The sequence below is a fragment of the Lepisosteus platostomus genome, chromosome 4, assembly GCF_059453375.1.
Source record: "Lepisosteus platostomus isolate fLepPlt1 chromosome 4, fLepPlt1.hap1, whole genome shotgun sequence".
In the NCBI taxonomy this organism is placed as follows: domain Eukaryota; kingdom Metazoa; phylum Chordata; class Actinopteri; order Semionotiformes; family Lepisosteidae; genus Lepisosteus; species Lepisosteus platostomus.
The window spans coordinates 60,402,684-60,425,665 of record NC_142614.1 but is presented as its reverse complement, the minus strand read 5'-3'; the positions used below and the strand labels follow the sequence as shown (position 1 = coordinate 60,425,665).

Sequence of the window (22,982 nt, the reverse complement as noted above, 5' to 3'; positions counted from 1 at the left end):
GAATGCTCTGGCACTTGTGTGTTGCTGATGCTGAAAAGAGTGAATTGCTTTGGAGCTTAAGTAACATCAAAATCAACATACCCTGGTAGTTACTCCTTTAATAAATTCATCTTTCCTGCCAAAACGTAACCTTATGAGCTTTAATTAAAAGATGAAAGCAGGTGCGTGTCATGTGTAATTGGTCTGTTCTTGGTATTAGTTAAATGTATAAGGCAATCTAGATTGGAATATCTTCCCGTGCCGGCAGTAATTGTGAAAACAAGATAAGACGGATGATTAAGCAGTTGTTGTTATGTTTCTTGCACATAAAATATCTCCATAATAACAAATTATTATATTTAAGGACTATAGAAGAAGCATATCCTTTAGGCATAACAAGATATTTCCACTTATTCACAAATCTTTGCTTCATAGTCTTCGACAAATGTTTCTTCCACAAACAAAAATTACAATAAGAGGCAGTTTTAAAAGAAAAACCTGTCCATGTGCCCAAATAAGTTTTTCATTTGATTCATCCTTTGATGGGGTGGAGGAAGATGCATAAGATGAAATTAGTATTTTGTGTATGATACTCTACATATGTTTGTAAAAAACATCATTCTACTATCCCAGAAATATCGCCAGACTACGTCCTTGGAGTCCTTGCATTGGCTTTGCATTAGGTTTGAAGGCTGGATTCGACTTGAACATCCCCATGATGCTCATCTATAAGGCTCTATGAGGCTTGGCACTTCAGTACCTGTCTGACTTATTATGTCTACTCCCGGTCTCACAACCTTCGTTCGTCTGACTCTGGTCTTCTAGATGCCCCTCAAGTTCACTTACATTCCATGGATGACAGGGCCTTCTCTTGCTACAGTACATCCCAAAGCTCTGGAATTCTGCAGACCAAGGATATCAGAGAGTTACCTACTCTTAGTGCATTTACAGTAAATCAAAACTCAAAACCTTTTCCGTTCAGAAAGGTTTACGTTATTGGTGTCTGTGTCTGCTCCATTTTCTAACTTCTGCTGTACCTCTAACAGCTTGTTTTTTATGCATACTTACTTTGCACATTTCTATCCTTATAACTGTTTTTACACCAACTGTAAAGTGTTTTGAGATGCTATCTTTAAAGGTGCTACATAAAATAAAGTTGATTAGATATCAAAAACTACAACAGATCAGACAAAGGAAGCCTGCTGTCACAAAATACCACATAGACGAATTACAAACTACAGGCTTACAGGATACAATACAAGCAATAATATAGCACTTTTAGCAAGTTAGTATAAGACAGGCAAAAAGTGGATTTTTTCAATTCTGTACTGAAATTCTACATAATCAGTTTTGTTAGGGTATACAGTTTATATTAATGTCCTACAAACTGGAATTTATTTTCTTGAATATTTATACACTAGTGGCATACACAGGAAGACAAACTGAAAATTGTAATTAGTAACAAGAGGCTCTTTGTTAAGAGCCAATGTACTTTATATAGAACCTTTTTTACTTTAATTTCAAGATTTACAAAAACCGCCATTGCAATCTTTTATGTCACAAATGTATATGCCATGTATAAAATGTATTATGCAAAGAATTTAGTTAATGCAAGCATCTCATCCAGCCAAAGTATCGTCTTCAATCACATAGCTGAGTAAGTGTAATACACGGATGATATGGAAGTCGGAGTTGACTGGGATAAAAAGAAAAGATGGACGAGATCATACTGTACTGTACTTGCACATGATGGTCCCAAATATCAAATCAAAATTACTTACTGTCTATGACCTTTTAAGATAAGTCCCTCTCTTTTTTACATCAGCCGTGATCCACTATTACAAATCTTTGTGGAGAATTATGGTGTAAAATTGTTTAAGCTATCATGTTCCACAGTCAGTAGTGACTTACAATACAGAAAGTCTGGGGTAGCTTCTCATTGCAAAAGGGGCAATTCCACAGATGGTAGAATCTGATGGCAAGCACACAGGACTGGAATGGGGAACCGAAAGGGTAGGGAGAAAACATAAAGGTGAATCAATTGCAGCCGAAAGTACTAGAATTGTTTATTGTTAAAAAATGAGATGCAACTTCAAAAATTAAGAATTTCTTCTTGAGGTAAAAAGTGTTATATAATGGAATGGAGTTTTTTTTTCTTTAGTTACTATTTTCATTGTCTTTCCATTACCGAAGTATACAGTAGGCTGTGGTAGGATACTACAGTATATGTACAAAATCATGCCTTCTTATACTTACTGTTTCACCTTATCCATTCAGTATAGTTAAATATTCAATTTCTTGAAATTTTAAACTCATCTAAATTCTGCAAATGTAGAGTGAGTGATGTGTGCTTTCACTAGTAACTTTTTATAAAATTTACAATTTTGAAAACATTGTTATTATGATACTCAGTTTGCAAAGCCTGCTCGTTCTTAAGGTTGGGTCACTGATAAAATAATTTCTCTCAAGCTTTCCTCTGAGGAGGGCTCCCAAGTGGCTCAAAGGCTCAACCTGAGCACAGGAGTCCAGACCTCACCAGCTTCAAATCTGGGCAATGTCATTATCTGACTATGATCTGGATTCCTTAAGTATACCATCACCACTAAACAGTTTTCCAGGTGCCTCCTGGATCGAGTTGGTTTGTAGTTCACCAGGGAATCTCTATCTTGCTTCACAGCAGTGACCCCTGCAGCCTATTTCATAGTTCATCAAATCCTGTGATGTTGCAGTTTTATTAGTGAGAGTTTCATCAATCAACAACACCATCCTTAACTTTGTCTTTGTGGGTCTTGTACAGCAGATTAAAAAAAAGCAGATGGCCTGCCGCTACACATTTTCATTGATTCAGAGTTCAAGAATGAACGATTCCAACGTTATTTCTTTCTTAAGATATCAACTGATGTCTACAAAGTTTGACGTTTTCATGTCATATCTATCCGATTTGGTGAGTCTCTGGTCACCAAGCAGTGACTCCTGTTCTGCATAGGGAGAAGATGGACTGACAAGCTCACAGGTGCCAATGCATAACTGCAGTTTCATAGGGTGTTACAAGATAAGCCTGCACACCTAACCCTGATTCTACCCCAGAACGGAATTCTTCCCGTTGTGCACTGTCTCTTGGGGAAACAATTGGCTAAGGACATGACCCAGGCTTGGATTCACACTCGCTAAATCTGAACCATAGAGCTCAACCTGTATAGGAGCAACTGGGTTTGACTGTTGAAACGCTGCTGAGCCCTGTAGAATAATATAATTCCCATCAATATACAGTATCCTTCCCTTCATTGCTGAGAGACAAGACATCCCGTGGGATGTCTGTATAGTGTACCAGAAATGATTTAGCTGAAACTGAACAGGTTTATAACTCTATTTTTAGTGTTCACTCCTTGAATTTACTGCACATTTCCTGTATGTGGTATCTGATTCTCAATTCCTGAATAGCTCCATTGTGCTTTACCATTTTTTGCTGCTATATCTCCTCATCAACTGAAGAAATTCCCTTTTTTACACACTTAGGTGTAAATCTTCATGTTATTCCCTTGATGTGCATGCAGCACTTTGTTTTAAAATGGTAATCTTTTCCAAAATGATTTTTAGGAGTCTGCCATCTGTTATCATTACTTTTGCACATTTTTAAATATTATAATGTACTGTATGTGTTTGACAAATTCTGTTATGGTGTCTAAAATGGAATGCTAACATCCTTACTTCTAAACAATCAGCCAGACAAATAAAAACAACAGGAAGTCCAAAGTATGTGTTCAATATAGTAGAATATGTCATTATGCTCTGTAAAGTTTGGTTTCCATGTAAAATTAGAATTTTATCTGGTTTACATCATTTCTGCACTTACTTTTGAAAGCTTACAGACTCTTCTTTGTTTGTCATTAGGATTTACATTGTCAATGGGAGACAGAGTGTGAGACTAATTTGACCTTTTATTTCTTTAAAAAAGTAACAAAAACCTTTAAGTACAAAGAAAACAACACCCAAACTTACAGCATTTGCCAATCCTTCACAGCTGCAACATCTAATGAAATACCTCTTTGTTTGGCTTTATTACAGTGCAGCAGGTGTTAGGATTTGATTACTAGTTTGATTATGTTGTACATGGCTCTAGCGATGGTAAGGTTATACACATTTTTTTCCATAAACACAAATACTTGCATACAGTACTTGTTTCACATTTAATAATAAAAGCCTATGATAATACCAAAAAGAATACTTTTCCCTAATGTACCTTTTGTTCTCAGTGAAGGTGATATGTTCCGGTATTCAAGTTACCTTTTGATTCCCATTTTTGTCCAGTTTATATAAAAATGTTGAGGATGAATTCAGTAATCGTATACGTGCAAAGCCTGAAAAATGGGGAAGTACAATGTAAAGGATGTTTGTCCTTTGTAAGAAGCATGCAGTAGGGTTGCTGAAAGACCAAAGGTGTTTCAGAGGGACAACAGGTTTTTAAAGTTTGACAGCCACAATCCAAATGCTACTCAAGCAAATCAAATGATGAACACATTTAGTTTTAATCTTAACTTCAGTATATGTGCAAATGTAGAGCTCCCTTAAACCAATAGATGAGTAGCACTAATGTTTCTGAAGGAATTTTTTGTTTAAACTGTCTTTGGGTAAATCTGATTTTAAAAGAGTTTGTGCTTATGCAACAAATAGAAGAGTGGGTATTAATTTACCCAAGACACCTATGATTAACAGGATACAGTTTTTTCACCTATTTATTGTTTTAGAGTTTTCAGTTTTTTGAAGTATTCAAAAATAAGCGAAACACCCAGTCAAATAAGTAAATGACATCTTAACTATGCTGCGATGATTCAGTAGTAAAGTCTAAATATTAAGTCAATATAGGTGTCCAGTATTGCATCACATAAACCTGTCACATAATGTAGTGTGGCAGATGAACCATGTGTCTGAGAACTTGCAGGTGTTAGTATAGGCTGTGCTGGGTTTCAGATATCTGCCTGCGGCACACAGGCTTCACTGCTGCAATCAGTAAGGCAAAAAAAGCATTCTGTCACTTATTTGCCTCACTTTGGAACAGCAGCCCCTGATGAACAGACCGAGTAAAGTCCGACACAGGTTGTCCAAATTCATCTTTCAAAACTGAGGCAATCATTGTCTAAATTTTAAATTTCTAGAGTTGAACAAATATGCAATCATTTGCTTTAACCCTTCCAGTCTCACAGATTATGAATGATTATACTAAAACCATTAAGCTTATGCCAGTAGTACATATTGACTTGGTTCACATTAAACTAAACAGCAGAATCTTTTCATATTGAACACCATTTTAAAATGTAAATGTCTGAAATCTAAGATCTCATTTATATGTCACTTCTCCAAGAAACATTCAGTATTATCAATGAAGTAATAGCTATCTCATATGAAGAGATTCTGGTGTGTTTTTATATTTAATACAGAGATAGCAGGATAACAGTGTCAATGTCATAGTGAGATAATGTTTCAAGTCAGCATGAAGTGCTGTATCATTGAGATATTTGTATATTATAAATCTGTGAATAAGCAGAAATAAGGTTCACAAAGTATACCAACATGCTGAATCTTACAAATTCTGAAATGCAGCATTTATATCTTTTAATTTGGAAACCAACAATGTTAGCTTGATAGCTAACTAAACAAATATGGAAATGAATAAAAATAACTACATGACAAATCATGTCACATGACTTTGAACTCAACCTTTTGCTCATTCAGGAGCTTATTTGTATTCTGCTCCTGTAAATAACTACCCAAAACAAATGTCAAAAATGTTGTTTTTTTCAGCTATCTTTTAGTGGGGGCATCTTTAACATTTATAATTATCAAACCACGAGGACTAACATTTACTATTTTATAGGACATTAAAGTAAATCCATAATCCTCTTGATGACCTAAAGGGAAGTTTTAATTCCTACTATTATGGTTCATTTGCTCCAAGATTCCCAAGCAGTCCTGTAATCGCTAGTCATGTGTGCATTTTTATTGAATTATTTAAGCTTCTTTCAAGGAAAGAAGACGGGGAGAAAGGCAACAGATTTCAATGCAAATGAAAAAGCTTTAGGAGCTCCCCACAGTGAAATGTGATTAAAGTCTGACAGTAAGTAAAAGGGGTTGGTTTAGAGCTGTCTGCCTACATATGAGATTTTATGCCCTATCGACCAACTGGCAGGCTCTGTAAAGATTTTCTGATTTTTTGGGGGGGTTTTGGGTTGACGTAATTTTACAACATCCAGATTTCAAGTTACACCTATTCTAGAAAAAAAGTCAAATTCACTCATATTCAATCATTTTTTTCAAATAAATCTGTATTTTTTAAAGTTAAAAAATGTGTATAATTTGTTTCCTCTTCTAGAGTCGAAAGGATTAGTTTTGAAGTATGGACAATCATGAAAAGCCTCCCAAAAATAATATAGTTGCAGAAAACAGCAAAAGGAAAATAACAGTAACATTTTATAAGAAATAATCAAAACTTGTTTTCAATTAAAATGTCGTCCTTTGAAAATTGCCCTTAAAGCTGCAAACTATTAAATATTGTAATTATTGACAAATAAATTGCTGTGGCGCCTTCAAAAGCATTATTTCTAAAAAAAACATTCCTATCATGAGCTCTGTGACTGACGTACTTATGGCTAGAATGGAATTAATCAAAAGAAGGGATACACACATTGTATCAAAAAAGTACTGTATATCTCCATAAGGTTTCAGCTTTCCTCAGCATAAAAGAGCATCCCACCAAACTCAAAGAATGTACAGTATTGATACACCCTTAAGCAAGTCTTGTTACCCAGTCAACTTTACTTTGCTGGGAAATATTTTTGCTCCACCTACAATTATAAATTGTAAACATACATTAAAGAACAAAGCCAAATATGTATCAAATTTCCTCATAAGAAGCATAATAGTGTATGCTCCCTGTAACATAATGCCGTCTGGGGAAGCTATAGTAAGCCACAGTGGATTTAAAAGGCCCAGATTGTTCATTAATAAAGAAAGGATAAGACAGGCCTATAAATCAACAGGGGATTCTGAGGGAGTTTCATATTAGACAGTAATTAAATAATGGCTCATGTTTCCTTCTTTCTCTGGGAATTAAATCCTTTTCACCTCCTCTCTACTGTAGCGGAGACATCCATTACCACGAGCAGCTACAACACTTGTCATATCCAATCAGCTCCAGCTGACCGGAGGCCAACTGACATCTTCTCTCTTAAAGTGCACTTTCTTCTTCCCCCAGCAGCCTCTTGTCCTTTCACATGCATGTAGCAGTCACAAGCGATTACATCACCACAGGAACACAAACAGAAACATATGGTACTGTGGACCTCTGCTGGTTTTGGTGGTTGAGCATGCTAAAGCTTACATTATAAGCCCCAAACCTTTATATATAATTTATTTTATATGTGTATCAAATTTCTCCCATCATCCGCTTATAAAAGAGGTTAAGCTCTCACCTTCTGTCCAGAATATCGTAGGGTGGCATCCCACAGTGGACAACCGTTTCAATCTTCTTAGCAGAGTTCAAGCTCAATCTTCCATAGTCTCGGCTCATCTGTGCCTCAAGAGACGCTCATAAAGACCAAGCTCTCTGGAAACTTGAGCATTAATTACAAATAAAAGTAGTGTCTAAATAAGGAATCATGAAACTATTGTTAACTTAAAGCTTTTCTTTCAAAAATCCTAATTATATTGAGCTGCGTACAGAGAAATTACTTGTGTAATTGTGTATGAATTATTGATTATTTCTTGAGTCCCTGATTTCTCCTACACCTTCATAATGGACTACTTTTAATTATGATGTACTATACATATTGTTATAATTTGATTTTATTTACTGTTTGAGAAGTACATTTATAGAACAAATAATTTTGGTAGTAAATAATTCTTGAGTATAAAATTGTAAAGAGGGGCTCAGCGCATTTTGTTTCAACAGGTACAACCTCAATAAAACCAAAGCACATGTTATTAATAGATTCAAAGTGACCTGAAATGGAATATGAATCATTCGTGTGTCTTTTACCCATTTCTCTTGTCACTTGTAATACTAAGAATATGATTTAATCGCTAAAGAAAATTATTTCACTATAAACTCTAAATACACCTCCTTATTTCGGCAAGGAATGAGCCAGGGAGTAGCTGTCAGGGTGTACATGGGGTGGTGGGAGGAGTGCATAAGGAAAGATACTGTATATAAACATAAGGTAGGATAGCAGAAGTAGGCAAGATCAGGATTTAACCTTACTCCTGAACTTCTTTTAAACAAATATATTTCTTATTAAAAAATTATTAATCTTAAATCTGATAACTACCACCTAGTATTTTATTTTTAATAAAATAATTCAGTCCTACCCTTTAGGGTTAACACAAAATGATAGTATTGAATATCTTGATTTGTATTGAAACACTTGACTGATAGGGAGTCTCTTCTTGGTCAGGTGTTTTTGTTATGTAATTAAGCACTTATAAAAGAGATTTGAACATTCTTACAATATGTTGCAGAAGCTGAAAGAATAGAAAAATTCAATCAGATCCATAGTACATAAACTGAACATACTAAAATCATCCATTTGGAACATGCTTTTGAAAAAATAAATCACAGGTATAAAAACAATCAGCCACTAAAAACACCTGCAGGTGATGACAGAAAACGTATCAGAACTGTCAAGGAAAACAGTGATCACTAAACAGCAACTGTCAGTGAAATCAGCCACCACTTGCAAAATGCAGAGGTGAAGATATCAAGATCCATAGTCACATCTCCGCAGTCCTCAGCTGCATTATGAATGTTGACAGACTGAAGAAAAAAATGACAGATTTATGCATCTAAGTTCTTCATTTTTTTTTTGCAAAACAAATGAGAAAAATTAAGGTAAAATAATTACAGGAGGTGATCTGGCTCCTCATTCAGTTTCTTGTAGCTTTTTGATCAAGAGCATGCTCATTTCTTAAACAAGACCTAGGGAAGTCAGTTCCACAATGTGCAGTCAGTCCATATAACCAAAGTGGTTACTCAAGCCAGCATTTCCTTCAATTGAAAGGAAATATAAAAAAAAAAATTCTTTGAATATTCTGGTCATGTAATACAATAAGCTAGAGTCTTTTTTTGTGATGTATGGTAACTAATGATGGACCAACATCCCAAGGACAGGCAAGAACTTTCTGAATCTTAACATCTCTTTTTAACTCCTTTTTAATTTGCATAAAGTATTTAAATATTAATAGTCAACTTAAAGGCATTCTGTATCCATCTTGTGTTATGATGCTTTTGTATTACCATGAGATATAAAACTGCAGTAATCATTTTAATGCAAAATAAAATGCACCAACATCCAACACAAATGACTAAACCATTCCCTTTTTTTATCATGTTGAGCGCTGAATCTAGCCTTCCACAAGGACAGAAGGCCGTGAAAAAAGCTGAAGGTCTGGGTACCCCGTCAAAGCTACTGTAAATAGCTTGTCTTTGGGTGACTGGAGTAAACTATAGGACCTGGAAAAACCCATGAGAACAGGAGGAAAACATGCAAACTCCACAGAGACTTAAGACTGAAGCCAGAAAGAAACCTACAACACTAAAAGTTGTGAGGCGGCAGGAATAGCCAAACTGCTCCCTTTTTAAAACCAATTCTGTGTGTTAATAGAAATCATGCTTTATTGTTCTGGAAGTGCTAAATCTAAAGATAAATATGTACAGTAATTAATCAACAGTAATTCCAAGATGTCTAGTCATTTTAGTTTTGTCACTGCATTTATCTGACTTACTCTGTACCTTACCATTCCAGAGGAAATCCAGCTGAGTTTCTCTACAGATTTGTGGCCAAGGTAATCTTCAGCACAGTGGAGCAGAAAATTCCTTGCTTGAATCCTTGCGAAGAAGTCCCTATGTCACAAAGAAGCAAGAAAAACTAATTCAATAAATAATATTTTTGGTTTATGGATTTTTTCCAGAAAAAGTAAAGCAATTTCATTGTTGTCGTTCTATAATTTAATGATTAGAACATAGGAAATGTTGTGAAGGCCATTTATATACAATTGCTAGGAAGAATAACACATAAACAGCTTTGCTCATGATACATGATATAAAAGATATATTTTATAGTTATTTTTTTCTTGGAAGAAGCTTAACTGCCTTGCAACCTGATTTTCAAGCCTGCGCCTGATCAGAACTCAGAAGCTAAGCAAGGAGAGGCCGGGTCAGTATTCTGATGGTATACTTCCAAGGAAAACTAACTTGCAACCATATTGTTACTGAATGTGGTGTCAGAAGAACAGTAGATGGCTCTCATCCAACTACGCCAATATTTCCAAACCATTGCCCTCGTATGGTGACCACTGGTGAACCTGTGCTATAGAAGGTGCTATCCGCATTAAATGAAATATTATATCAAGGTAATTAAAGAACACATGGCACTTTTTGGGCGGAGCTGTGGCACTGTGGCTAAGGATCTGGGCCTGTGGCTGGAAGGTTGCTGGTTCAAATTCCATGGCTGGCAGAGGAATCGTACTCCGTTGGGCCCCTGAGCAAGGCCCTTAACTCCAACTGCTCCAGGGTTGCTGTACAATGGCTGAACCTGTGCTCTAACCCCAAGCTTCTCTCCCTGTCTGTGTCTCCTGGAAAGCAAGCTGGGGTATGCAAAAAAAGACAATTCCTAATGCAAGAAAATGTACAGAATATGGCTAATAAAGTGATCTTCTCTTATCTTATCTTAAAAATGCAGGGATGTTAATCTTGTTGTCCATGGTAAATACCTCAGTGGGTTTATACAATCTGGCCTTTGCAATGATAGTTAATGAAGATAGAAAATATTACACTGCAAGATAAAGAGTCATGCCAGTAGCCATATAACCCTACAACTCACAACTGGCAACCCACTGAAGCTAAACAGGTGTGAGCCTGGTCAGTACCTGGATGGGAGACCTCTTGGGAAACTATGGTTGCTGCTGGAAGTGGTGTTAATGCCCACCCTGCGGTCTGTGTGGGTCCTAATGCCCTGGTATAGTGGTGGAGACACTATACTGTAGTGGGCGCCATCTTTCGGATGGACGTTAAACCGAGGTTCCGACTCTCAGTGGTCATTAAAGATCCTCGGGCATTTCTCGATAAGAGTATAGAGTTATCCTGGTGTCTGGGTCAAATTTAACTTGGCCTTTACCGTGGCCTCCAAATTGTCCCCAAGTATGATTGGCTTGTACTTGCTCTGCGCTGGAGCGGTGTCCACATTGTACCCTGTCTTGCGCTAGTTGCTTGACGGGTACGCTCCAGCTTCCCGTGACACCGTATGGTATAAAGCAGATTGGTAAATAACATGACAAAGAGTAATTTCAGACAAGACAGTTGGGACAATTATTACTGTTATGAATAATGAAAAAAAGATTTTCTACTTAAGGGGGAGTTGGTCTTCTGGCAAACTAAACTAAGTATTTTAAAACTATTTCTAGTTCTAGACTTACTGTATAAAGTTGAGAGGACAAATAGAGCTCTTCTGACCTTATCACTATGTGATGCGCATTTACAAGAGAGATGGACATTTACCTGCAATTTGTTTCCCAGTGTAATTTTGTGGTTCACACTGCTCTCCAAACAAACCAAAGTGAAAAAACCTCTAGTGTGAATTCTGATAACACTATTTGTGTTAGCAAGACTGCAGCTAAGGATCAGTAAATTTGTTTCCCTTAGGTATTCTTTTGCCATGTAGCTTGGTTAATATAAAATTACTCCCCCACTATTCTTGTTGCTTTATATCTTACCTATCACAGAAAATGGGATATATGAGAGCCTTCAGAAATAATAGCTAAGCATTGGATTAGAAATCTTTCACGCAGTATTCCCTTTCTTTTCGGAAAGAAAATGGGTCCAGTGATATAAATCAGCCAACAGTTATTTGATCACGGAGATTGTAATAAAGCACTCTTATGTGTTGGGAGCTGTCTTGCTGTAATTCTTATGACAGGAAAGATATATTCTTTGGACCTACATGGAGACAAGAATTCTTCTCATTTATCAGTACTTTTCCTGTTTGAAATTATACTTTAGTGCCTCATTTTTGTGTTTTTCTTTTGGGTTGTAACAATAATGAATTGAGTCCTAGGATCTGACAAGTACAAATAGGGCTAGGTTATCAAGCAGAATGTTGGACTAAATGTAAAAATAATTGTAAAGGGCAATTCCATAAAGAACAAGGATTCAAAGCAGGTGAAGTAACAATCAAAGAAGGGAATGCTGAGAGAGAAAATGTCCAACACAAGGGGAGAAAGATACTGTATACTGTATCTGTATCACAAGTGATAGTTATTATCTGTATCACAGTGATAGTGCTCTTAGTTAGTAGAGCACCGTATCAAAGCACCAAAACCTGTTCAAACTCTATCCTCATTTTCAGAAATACTAGTGCTGTATACAGTATGTCACATACTGTAAAAACACAAAACACAGCATTTGCAACCAGCTACATTAAAATGAATTTTAATGCAGTTCATGTGTCTCCATTTAAAATGGGTATCTGTACACTAAGAGATGCTTTAAATATACAATATATGGGGTATCCCTTTTCCTAATGGCGGCAGTTTATTATAAAGAAAGAAAAACATATTAAACATCTACTCTTATTACTATGTCTACCATGAATCTAAATTGAAACATATTTGATTGTTAACAGTTTTTAATGTGTTTCATTGATATTAATAATGCTGATGAACGTTTATTATTGAAAGTTTATTATTAATATTATTTATTATTATTTTATGTTTAAATGTATTTGTGGCAGACACTGATACATTTGAATGCATATACTATAGTAAACTGTCTCTGTAAATAAAACAGATTTCACCATTTACCTGTAATAATTCAGATTGAAACATTAATATTTTTAATAAATTATATTATATATTATTTCTTTATATTTTTTTCCTTTCAAGCAGATGCTGACTTGATATACCCATTGTGGATATATGGACTGAACTACATGATGTGGAATCTCATTCTCTAATATTTGTTCAAGAAACAGCAGGAGTCTGAATGAATGAGAGGCCAATTCACCTTCTGATTTTTTTTTACCTTGCTGATGCAATTAGTTTTTTATAAAAACAAATTTATATAAGCAAAGAACTCCAGTGCATAATTTTGGCAATTTTTTGCTCCAGTCTATCAATATTCATAATGCAGCTGTGAAGATACAGTATCCACGTATAGACCAGGATCTGAGGGACAACAAAACAAATTTTGATCCTTTAAAATAATTCTTGTGTATGAAACATGATAATGAAAAGGAAATATTCATATTAAGGGAAAACAAACTATTGAAAAATACTAATTAGATTCTATAAATATATGCAAATACTGTTAATTAGAGAAAGGACCTTGGGTACTGCTATACTTCTTTTCTTTTTATTCCTGACTTCCATTGAAGTTTCTACAATGCTCTTGGCTCCCCAGTGGTACCAACCCAATGTCTCCTCCCCCAGTATCCCAGGAGAACCCTGCTATTGGTTCAAACTTCTGATATCAGAGGCCTCTGAGGTTGCCTGGTCTGAAAATCAAGTCTCAGAAAGAAAAGGTCTGGACCATAGCAAGATTCTAGTAATCACAGAATGTAGGATTTCAACATTTTCAGCATGATAGTTTCTGTAACAGTGGCTACACTGGATAGACAACCAATGTTTTTTTAACTTGTAGATTTGAATTTGTAGCAATTGCTCACTTATCTTCTGAGTTAATGCAGCACAATCCCAAGTGATTCTGACACGGAGAAAGCTGAAGTAGAGTAGAAGAAGAACAGTAGAAGAATAATATAGTAGAAGAATTAATTATTTTGTAATGGTACTGTGATCAAATGAGTTGCTTTGAAATGTTGGTAAAACTTAAAAGATATGTTTGTTTTGTAAGAAATGTGTGGTTTAAAAAGTAACATGAAAATTCTGTACACATCTACTTGAGTTAAAAAAACATCTGAAAATCTGAGCTTGTACAGTATAAATGTACTCTGTTTATGGAGAAAATTGTAACTCTTAACAACTAATAATAATTAATATTATTTTTAAATCCCAAAACATAACACTTCATTTCTAAGTCTCGACCCTGAAAGCAAGAAGAAAATAACATTAAATGTCTGTTGTACAGTATAGTATGCTTGCGAGGGGGGAAATTTATGGTTTAGAAGTTTCCAGTGGATTTTTGTTTGGAAAGCTTTGACTGTACCATGATGTAATTATGTTCACCTTAATTACTTTCATTCATGAACCATGAATGTACATGAGAGCAGTTTACAGTGTTGTTCACAAATTCACTGCAGTCATTGCATCCCTGCACACATCATACAGAACTGTGATATAACAGAGTCCTAAAAAACAAGAACCCATATTGAGAGCTTTTACATTTTAATACAGCGTTTTGCCTGTCTCTCCTTTGAGTACCCATAACAGACAGCAGCATCACTGTGTTGTGTGCAGTTCTCCACAACTTTGCTATCAACTGGGATGAACCAACTATTCTATCTCCAAGACAACAGTTCAACAGAATGGTGGATTCTATACTGTCATTATTGGAAAACACAAGAAAGAGAATGAGGAGTTCTGAAGAACTGCAATATAACATATTGTACCCACTGTTACCCCTGCTCTCACTAAGCACCACCAGTGAGTTGCCCCATCACACACCCAGATGTGATTGAACTCACTTAAGAATCATATGGAGTTTACTTGTACTGTATGTACTTGCCTCAATTTCCTCCACAGAATATGTATATATTTCAAAACTCATTATTAAATACTACAACCTCTATGTGCATTAGAACATGAGGCATAGGTCTATTATAATGTGGCTGGAATGCAATTTTAGTTGAATGTTAAATTTCTCAGCAACAAATGATTAGAATCATTAACTAACAACAATATTATTTCAGTAATAAGATGCCACTAACATTCTGGAACTTTACTATATGATCCAGTGCCTGCTTAATGTGGTACTTAATTGTTTAATCTAAAGCAAGGGTACAAGTGATTTAGACTGGTACTTTGGTATCCTCTAGGGGCAGCAGCTATCACTTTGGCCTCATTGCAATTAAGAACATTGAGAACATACTTAACACATAGTGAGGGACTAATCAGCTGCCATGGTCATTGCAATTGGTATTTACCTGGCAGACTAGCTTTGTACAGAGCTCTGTAATAACTACAGGATCATCCCCAGTTAGTATGCAGCTTTCAGTCTGTTGCAATTAACCAGTATTTCTTTGAATTATTGGCTTAACAGTAGCACCCCTCACAAGTTTCCTACTTTTCTGCCTTTTTAGTTTGATGCACCATCCATTACTTGATTACTAAGTAAACTCAGCTGACCTGTTCTTTTCTATGACTGCTTGAAAGTCACTACCCGACCAAAGAACCTCACAGAGACAGCTGTTTTCATTCCTACTTCCAATTTTTTCACAAGGACACCGACGCTAGTCAACTAATTGTGTGGCTTGTTTAAGTAATTTTATGCATCTAAATTAATTTAGGATTGCCACAACAAAAGATATGAATATTTGCACAATAATCATTTTTTCCATTTTTCTTTCATAATATTTACTTGTTTTTTAACTTTTTTTACATTTGCGTGTATTATAATTGCTACTTCAAAGAGTCACATCTGCAACCTTTAAAACAAGAAAATTTGAAAATTGTGCAAGGATCAGAATATTTGCAAGGCACTGTATATTTCTTAGCATTCTTAATTATTTTTTAAAATATTCTACTAGCCTCATAACTAGCTTTTGATTAATCTTTTCAAATACTCAAAGTCCAATCTGTTAATGCTTGTCTCAAATGAGCAAATTCATGTAACAGAATAATAAAACATACAGGTGGAAATGGTGTAAGATGTTTATTGAACTGCATGTTTACTGAACTTATTGAACATTCTGGCATTGGATTTTGATTATGTATTACTGAAAGTAGGTTTTTCAAAATAAACCAGAAGCCGCTACAACCTAGTAAAAAGTGGAAAAAATGCAAAAGAATAATAACTTTTGCACATCACATAATCTGCAATTACATAATATTAAATTTGAAATATTGAACATTGCTATCTTATTATATGGTCTATTGAGAAAGGAGTTTTTAATTCATGAGATCTTAAGCAAATATTCTCAGGTTTGTATTTTTTTAATCTGTAATGGTCTATGTTACAACCCCACGTGTCTAGGGGTAAAGGGGTGTAACATTTAGGAGAATTTTTGGATGCAGGTGGGTTCTAGTGAGGGACTTAGGAAGCGTGATAACAATGGCCAGTGCAATAGTGATGATTGTAAGGTGAATACGTGACTGGTATGTAATAGGACACAGTAACACACAGGGGTAGGGAACCAGAGTGGTGCCAAAGAAAAGAAAATAAATAAAATGGAGCTGGCTAAGAAAGTGTGGGAAGCTGACCTAACTACAAAAGAAAACCCAAAACACACGGTCTTTGGCATCTTCGAACACCCTAGCTAACCTCCACTGACTACCCAAAACCATACAAGACAAATGGACAAGATAATCAAAAATAATCCAAAATAATCATGCTCCTATGCACGTTCACTCGTGGTCAGGTCGAGCTTTTGTGGAGCCCAGGGAAAAGCCTCTGCTCATTCCTTGTGTTCCAGCTGGAGTGGTTCTGGAGATGTAGTATGTGGGACCCAGTAGTGTTTATCATTGGGAGGATAAAGCACTCTGTCGCGGGAGCAAAAAAGTGTTTCAGATAACCTAAATACAAATGTAGCTAATGTGACTGGAGACTCGTGAGATATCCACATGTACAAACACACACATACGCAAACATTTCACTATCCAAACAAAGGCGATACATCTGGTTTACAACGTAAACAAACTTAATTTAGACTGGAATTCAGGGATTGCTTTGCTTGCTATGTGGGTGCACACACAGAGTAAAGTAAGGTTGTTCACTATGGTCAAAATTAAACATTAACTCAAACCAAACATCCGTTTTCTTTGTTTTCGAAGTGAATTGAACTAAATTGGCGTTTAGCTCACGTGTTTCAAATTAGTACCTTGTTTTGATTTCTCACCCGCAAAATTGTTTCTCCCGCAACCTGTAAGACCCAAACCTTGCCATGGCAACAGGGGCTGGCTTAATACTGCCTGTTTCAGTGTTGCGCACGCGTGGATCGATCGATAGTTACTGTACCATTAAGAGGGGGTAGTATTTTCTTTAAAAATATTTATATATATATAAAAGGAGTACAGATGTTTTATTTTTGTTAATACTATGTTCATTGTTTAATTGTGTACTCACTGTAGAAAGGTGTACAGTATATCAGAATTCTGATGATTATTTTCTAGAATTATTTTTTTTATTTATAGTGGAATATTCTAGGGGGAGGAGTTTAACCTAGAAAAGGAACTCCTCAAGATGGGAGAAGAGAGGAGTAAGTTGGCAGTAGTGTAGAAAAGAAGTTGCCTATAACAATCTATTTTTTAAATCAATTACTTTTGTAAATTTGTATTTTTCACTGTTGTTTGGTTGTTGACTTTAGGAACACAATTCCTCACAATAAACACCATTGCACTTCTCTGCAATTGTGGCTGTGCCATCAATATTGCTGCATTCCATCTACACTGCTAAACGTTTGAAGGATGAGACTATGACAGCTAACAATCTTAGCTGGCTTACAAAATTATTTTTCCATCCCTTTTTGTATAAATAGTGTATACTACATGTACAGTATATACAGTATATATGTTGTACATGATTAATAGACAAGTTAACTTGTCTATTCAATTTGCATCTTTTGGTGGTCTCAGCTGTTTTGTATTGAGCCTTGATGTTTTCTCTGTTTTAAACTAAAAGGTTTCCACTTTCTTCAGCCTGTTAGTGTAGGACATTCTCTAAAATCCCAAAAGTACTGATCCAAGGATCTCATACAGCCATTTCTTGAAAGAAAGATATGGACTTCAACAACAAGGCTTGACACTCCCACAACCCAAAGAAGTGTCTTTTGATCTCAGTTTTAAATACAAATATTCCACTTTTTCCCTCTGTTTTGCATTTCATTGATTCTGAAGATGTTCGTGTTGTCTTTCTTAATTCTTTTAGGATTTTGAATATTTGGACTGAACCTGAATATAAACAGTAGGGGAAATGTAATATGAATATATTCAATATGTATTATGAACATATTCTTGTATGGCATATTACAGTATATAAATACATATTTTAAGATTGAAAATAAAATAAGTTTGTTCCACCAGCTTTAAATTCTTAATGTTGAAACCAAATTTAAAGCAATTCAGAACACGCAATGAGGTCTGTTATTATTGTGGTTGATATTATAGTAATATTTTACAAAATACAGATAAAGTACTTAAACTACTGCTGTAGGAAACTAATGATAAGACAACCATTTTATTTTTTAAAGTAATACTACTAAAAGAAAGTACAGTAAGTTTTCATATGGTTGTGTTTACTTAATAATTTAGTTTTCTTTTTTAATACATATAGATGAAAACATCCTCTAGTGAATAAAGAAAGTTTTTTGCCTATACATTTTAGTATTGTACTCATGGATTTTTTTCCTTTCATGTCGATTCATTACATTTAATTTATTAATGTTCAATACTTAATGTGCCAAATATGTCAAATTCAAAGAACAAAAAATGGGACAAATTTAATTTAGATTTCCATGCTGTTTTAAAGCTCTTTTTACTAAACTATGTCCCAATGGAATGACATCTGTTTTTCACCAGGTCTGTGTTACAAACTTTTTCTGAAAGCTCCTGCTCGTAATGTACCTTGATTTTACACAGGTAACCAGATATTTCTTAAGATTTTACTGGTTATGTTTTTGAAAAGGGCAGTGTGATTTCTCTCAGGTGACAGAGGCTGTTTTCAGAACTTTTTTAAAAAAGAAATGTAAAATAAATTAGGGCCAAACCTGAAACTGATAGGTCAACTACAGACTGTTCTAAACAGACAGCTTGAAGAAGAGTGGAAGAAGGATGTACTATTAACAGTATGTTAAAAAACACAGAGAAAACGAAATAGTATGAAAGTCCAATTTATTACAAAACATGATTTTAAACTCAGATGGAAGAGCTCATTTAAAGACAAAACTCTATGTTTTTCTATACCATCTTTTTCTCAGATGAAGAAGAGTGCACCTGAAAAGCTGGATGTGTACCTTAACATTTTGACTGTGTAATTTGTCTGTTCTTGGATTAGTCATTTGTCATTGTTTGTCTTCTTTGGTTTGCGGGTGTTAATGCTGAAAGAACTAAAAACCAAAAAGGAGCCCTGTGTGAATCCTCAAACTCTGAAGATCAGAGGTCTCCATCTCTTCTCCTTAAAGAGCTCCAACCCATTGGCAAATAATTCACCATAATGGAGATCACCGTTAAACCATTAAACCAAATTTATAAAGTCCTGTGGCCTCTTCAGTGGGTTGTTTGTGAAATTAAGCAAAGTACAGTAGAGATCATTTGGGACCAAACTCCGAGTACTCTTCAGCCCTCAGTGATCAGAGTTCCCACTTTTAAACAGATTACTTGTTTAATAAATCAACAATGTAGAGACGTCTTAGAAGCTATCTTTAGAAGCAGGTAGCCTATAAGATTGGTTTAACTGGGGCTCTCCAGGACCAGTGTTGGAAAGCTTATTCTAAATAATAATGCTAATTCCACTAACAATACTCTCATCACACTTTACCGACAAACTGAGTAATAGCACAAATAACAGGAAGAAATCAGAATCTAGCATGTTTCAAGCAGAATTAACATGTTACTCCACACCTGTCTCACAGACACAAGCAAGCTGTCAAGTTTTGAATCATTTTCAAAACTATCACAATTTTATAACCTGTCAGGGCCTTCACCTTTTTGAATCTACAATTTCCTGCTAATTTTCTTGGTGCCTGTCTTCTTGAAGTTCTTAAATCTAAATTGAAGATGCATCTGCTCTTTCCTTCCCCTGAGCTTTTTAATAACTACTATGATATATGTTCTAATTTCCCCTTTTGCAATTTCTCACATTTGCAATAGGAGCTTTTACACTCTTTAACTCTGTTTTAGTGTCTGGAGGAAGAAAAGTTAAAAAAAAATGATGGAACATTTTTTCCAATTAAATGAAGAAGCTGTTGTTCTAGAAAATGAGATGTAACCCAGTTTAGTGTCTTACCCATAAAGTTTCCAAAGCTTTATAAAATAATTCCAAGATCAGATAAGATGCAAGAATTAGCAAGACGAAGTAAATCAAGGTCAATCGTTATCTACTTTCAGCATTTACAAAGAGCTCTTGAGACTTGCAAATGTGTCACCAGTTGGATATATTTTTTACACATGTGACAAATACTTCAGGCAAAACTATTTTCTACTTTTGCATGTATTTGCCACACTTTCCTCTGAAACATATGGTTAAATATACTGTATAATCCCTTTAAGTGGGATAAAGAAGAATTCCACAGATAGGGTCATTTCATATGAGACAATTGTATCCACAGTGACAGAAGGAGATAATGGAATATTAAAGTTTTGCATCCTTATAATTCATTGGTGTGGCCTCTAGGGGACAAAATGGCAGTTCTTTAATCAAAACTTGTTGTTTTGATATTATAATTTACATATTATGGATTATTAATAAAATTGGTGTATTCCTTCCAAATTAATCATTTAAAATCACCATTAACACCATCTTCAAAGAACACCTCCAACTCTACACTCATAACTCAAGATTATTTCCCATGCATCATTACTGTTTTTATTTTGTAATTATATGTATTAACAAATAAAAGGAATTCCAATTAATTCATGGAATAACAATATTTGTTTCATACACCTGGCATGTACCCTTTAGTGCCAAAATCTGCTGACCCTAAAACAGCAGTTGACCCACTGGCCTCATTTGTACGGACTCTTAATTTTGCCAGTATTACAGTATGTTTCCTGGTTCTTATGTAGTTCCATACATTCTCATATCAGATGTTAAATAATATATGGTATACTTTTAGATAACATAATTAAGTAGTAGGCAATACGATCATCTCTTAGCCTTAGACATTTTGATAACTTTCTTGAAACTATTCTGGTTCAAACTAACATCAAGAGATGTGGTCCTCTGTGTTACTGTAGCTTTCTCTGTTCTCATAAGTCAAGAGAAAAGACAGGTATTAAAATATATCATCAAAAAGCTACATTAATTCCTATGCAAAGATAGATGAATCCAGATGCTACATGGATCTTCAGACTGATCATGATGTCTTCTTGCAAAAACTGAGTCACAAGTAGAACGTGAAATAAGAAGGCCAGCACCCTTAAACCATTTGGAAATAAGTTCAATAGCTTTAGCAGAAATATATCAACTGCAACCCACACTTGTAAGGCCACATACTATTAAAATATCTATTGTGTTTACAGTATCACTAACACAGAGAGGTATCATTATAATTACACGTCTGGACCTATGACAAGTATAATGGAGGGGAAAAATACTATTGGTCAAATAATCTCCTTTGCATGACTAGAAAAACCTCTTGGGACCAAAAAACACCATAAACATGCTTTTATATGTGTATCCATTAATATTAAGGTCTTTGACTTTACTGGCATTAATGCACATTTGCATTATGTGCACTTTTTTCCAGATGCACAAAGCTGCTTTCAGTCCTTGGAAACATAACACTAGGAGACCATCTCCCAGCTGGATGAAAACAAAACGCCATTTTTTGTGAACACATTTTTATGTAAATTATTTTTTCAAAAAGCAAAACTTTAAGAAAACAATACAAAACAAAACAATGTAACATTTCTCTCACCTCCCCCTCAAGTATTCTTTAAGTAATAGAAAAATGAATAGGCCCCTTGCTAGAAGCAGATTGCTTTTGAAGTACTGTACAATTCAACAATATGATCATAAACTGATCAGCCCTGACAAAAGGGCTGAAACATTATATAATCCCACTTCTAGATTAAAACCTTTCAAAGACAGTCCATATCTGTTAACAACAATACATTATTTAAATCATTGAATGATAGGTGATGTGCAGGATACATTTGATTATACACATCCTATTTTACAGCAGAAATGTCTCATTTATTGTACATGATATGTTTTGGTTAACATTATGTTAAGATTTGGTTATGTAAACGGTAGAGCCTACATTACTGTCATCCTCAGAAGAGGGAGTGTTCTTAGATCTGTTTATCATACTGAGATGAATTGTGAATATTGTTATTTTATTTCCCTAGTCTGAGATTAATTCTGAAAAACAATTTGGAACAAATTGCTTATGTTATACTGGTTAAGAAAGAAGATTAAAATTATGAGTATTAAGAGTCATTATGGATGCTTTGGATATTATGGATTATGGAAGTGTAATAGTGATTATTACTATTACTATTAGTAATAAGAATAGTGACTATATTTTATTTTATTACCATTCAGTACATGCAGTTTTGTGTTATGGCTAAATAATAATTCTGACTATTATACAAATTAATGTTGGGGTGCTCCAGAAAAATCAGTAGCATTTGTATTTATTTTGTCTGATCATATAATTTCATGGAACACACTAAAAATGGAAATGTTTATTGGACTTTTTCTTAATATTGTACTATTTAATATTTTTTTCTTTGTTTTAACTGAACTAAAAACAATAAATCGGACAATTACATAATCAATACTGTCTTAAATAAATTGAAAATTATTTTCCTTGTTAGTGCAAATTTTAGAGATAATAGGAAGTGGCTTAATGTCAAGTGACTTTTTTTCTGCGTGTGTAAAGGGACCTGTGAACCAGAACACTACTAGTGTTGGCTATGGAGTCTGCTTTTTGTATCTGTCTAAACTCTAGTTGAATTAGTTTCATCTTAGTATTTTTTGCTTAAGAATGATTTTTTTGAGGGTGAAGTTTCTATTATTCATTCATTCTTGAAGAAGCAGACATTCTATTTATTTAGTTAGAGATGCCAAAGGATTTTTATTTTAGGGGGGGGGGGAGTGGGGGCATATTAAGATAGTAAAAATT

General features: G+C 34.8%; 1 long non-coding RNA gene across 2 annotated transcripts; it reads right to left on the bottom strand.

Annotated features, from left to right (window-relative positions):
- Window positions 1–485: 485 nt before the first annotated feature.
- Window positions 486–11,277, bottom strand: LOC148673535 (uncharacterized). 2 transcript variants are annotated; one of them, XR_015936050.1, is made up of 4 exons: window positions 11,145–11,277; window positions 7,446–7,579; window positions 1,891–1,971; window positions 486–873 (listed from the first exon to the last, which is right to left on the bottom strand). It is a non-coding gene; the product is annotated as an uncharacterized LOC148673535 (long non-coding RNA). The 2 variants fall into 2 exon arrangements; XR_015936049.1 differs by lacking the exon at window positions 1,891–1,971.
- Between the last annotated feature and the right edge of the window lie 11,705 nt (window positions 11,278–22,982).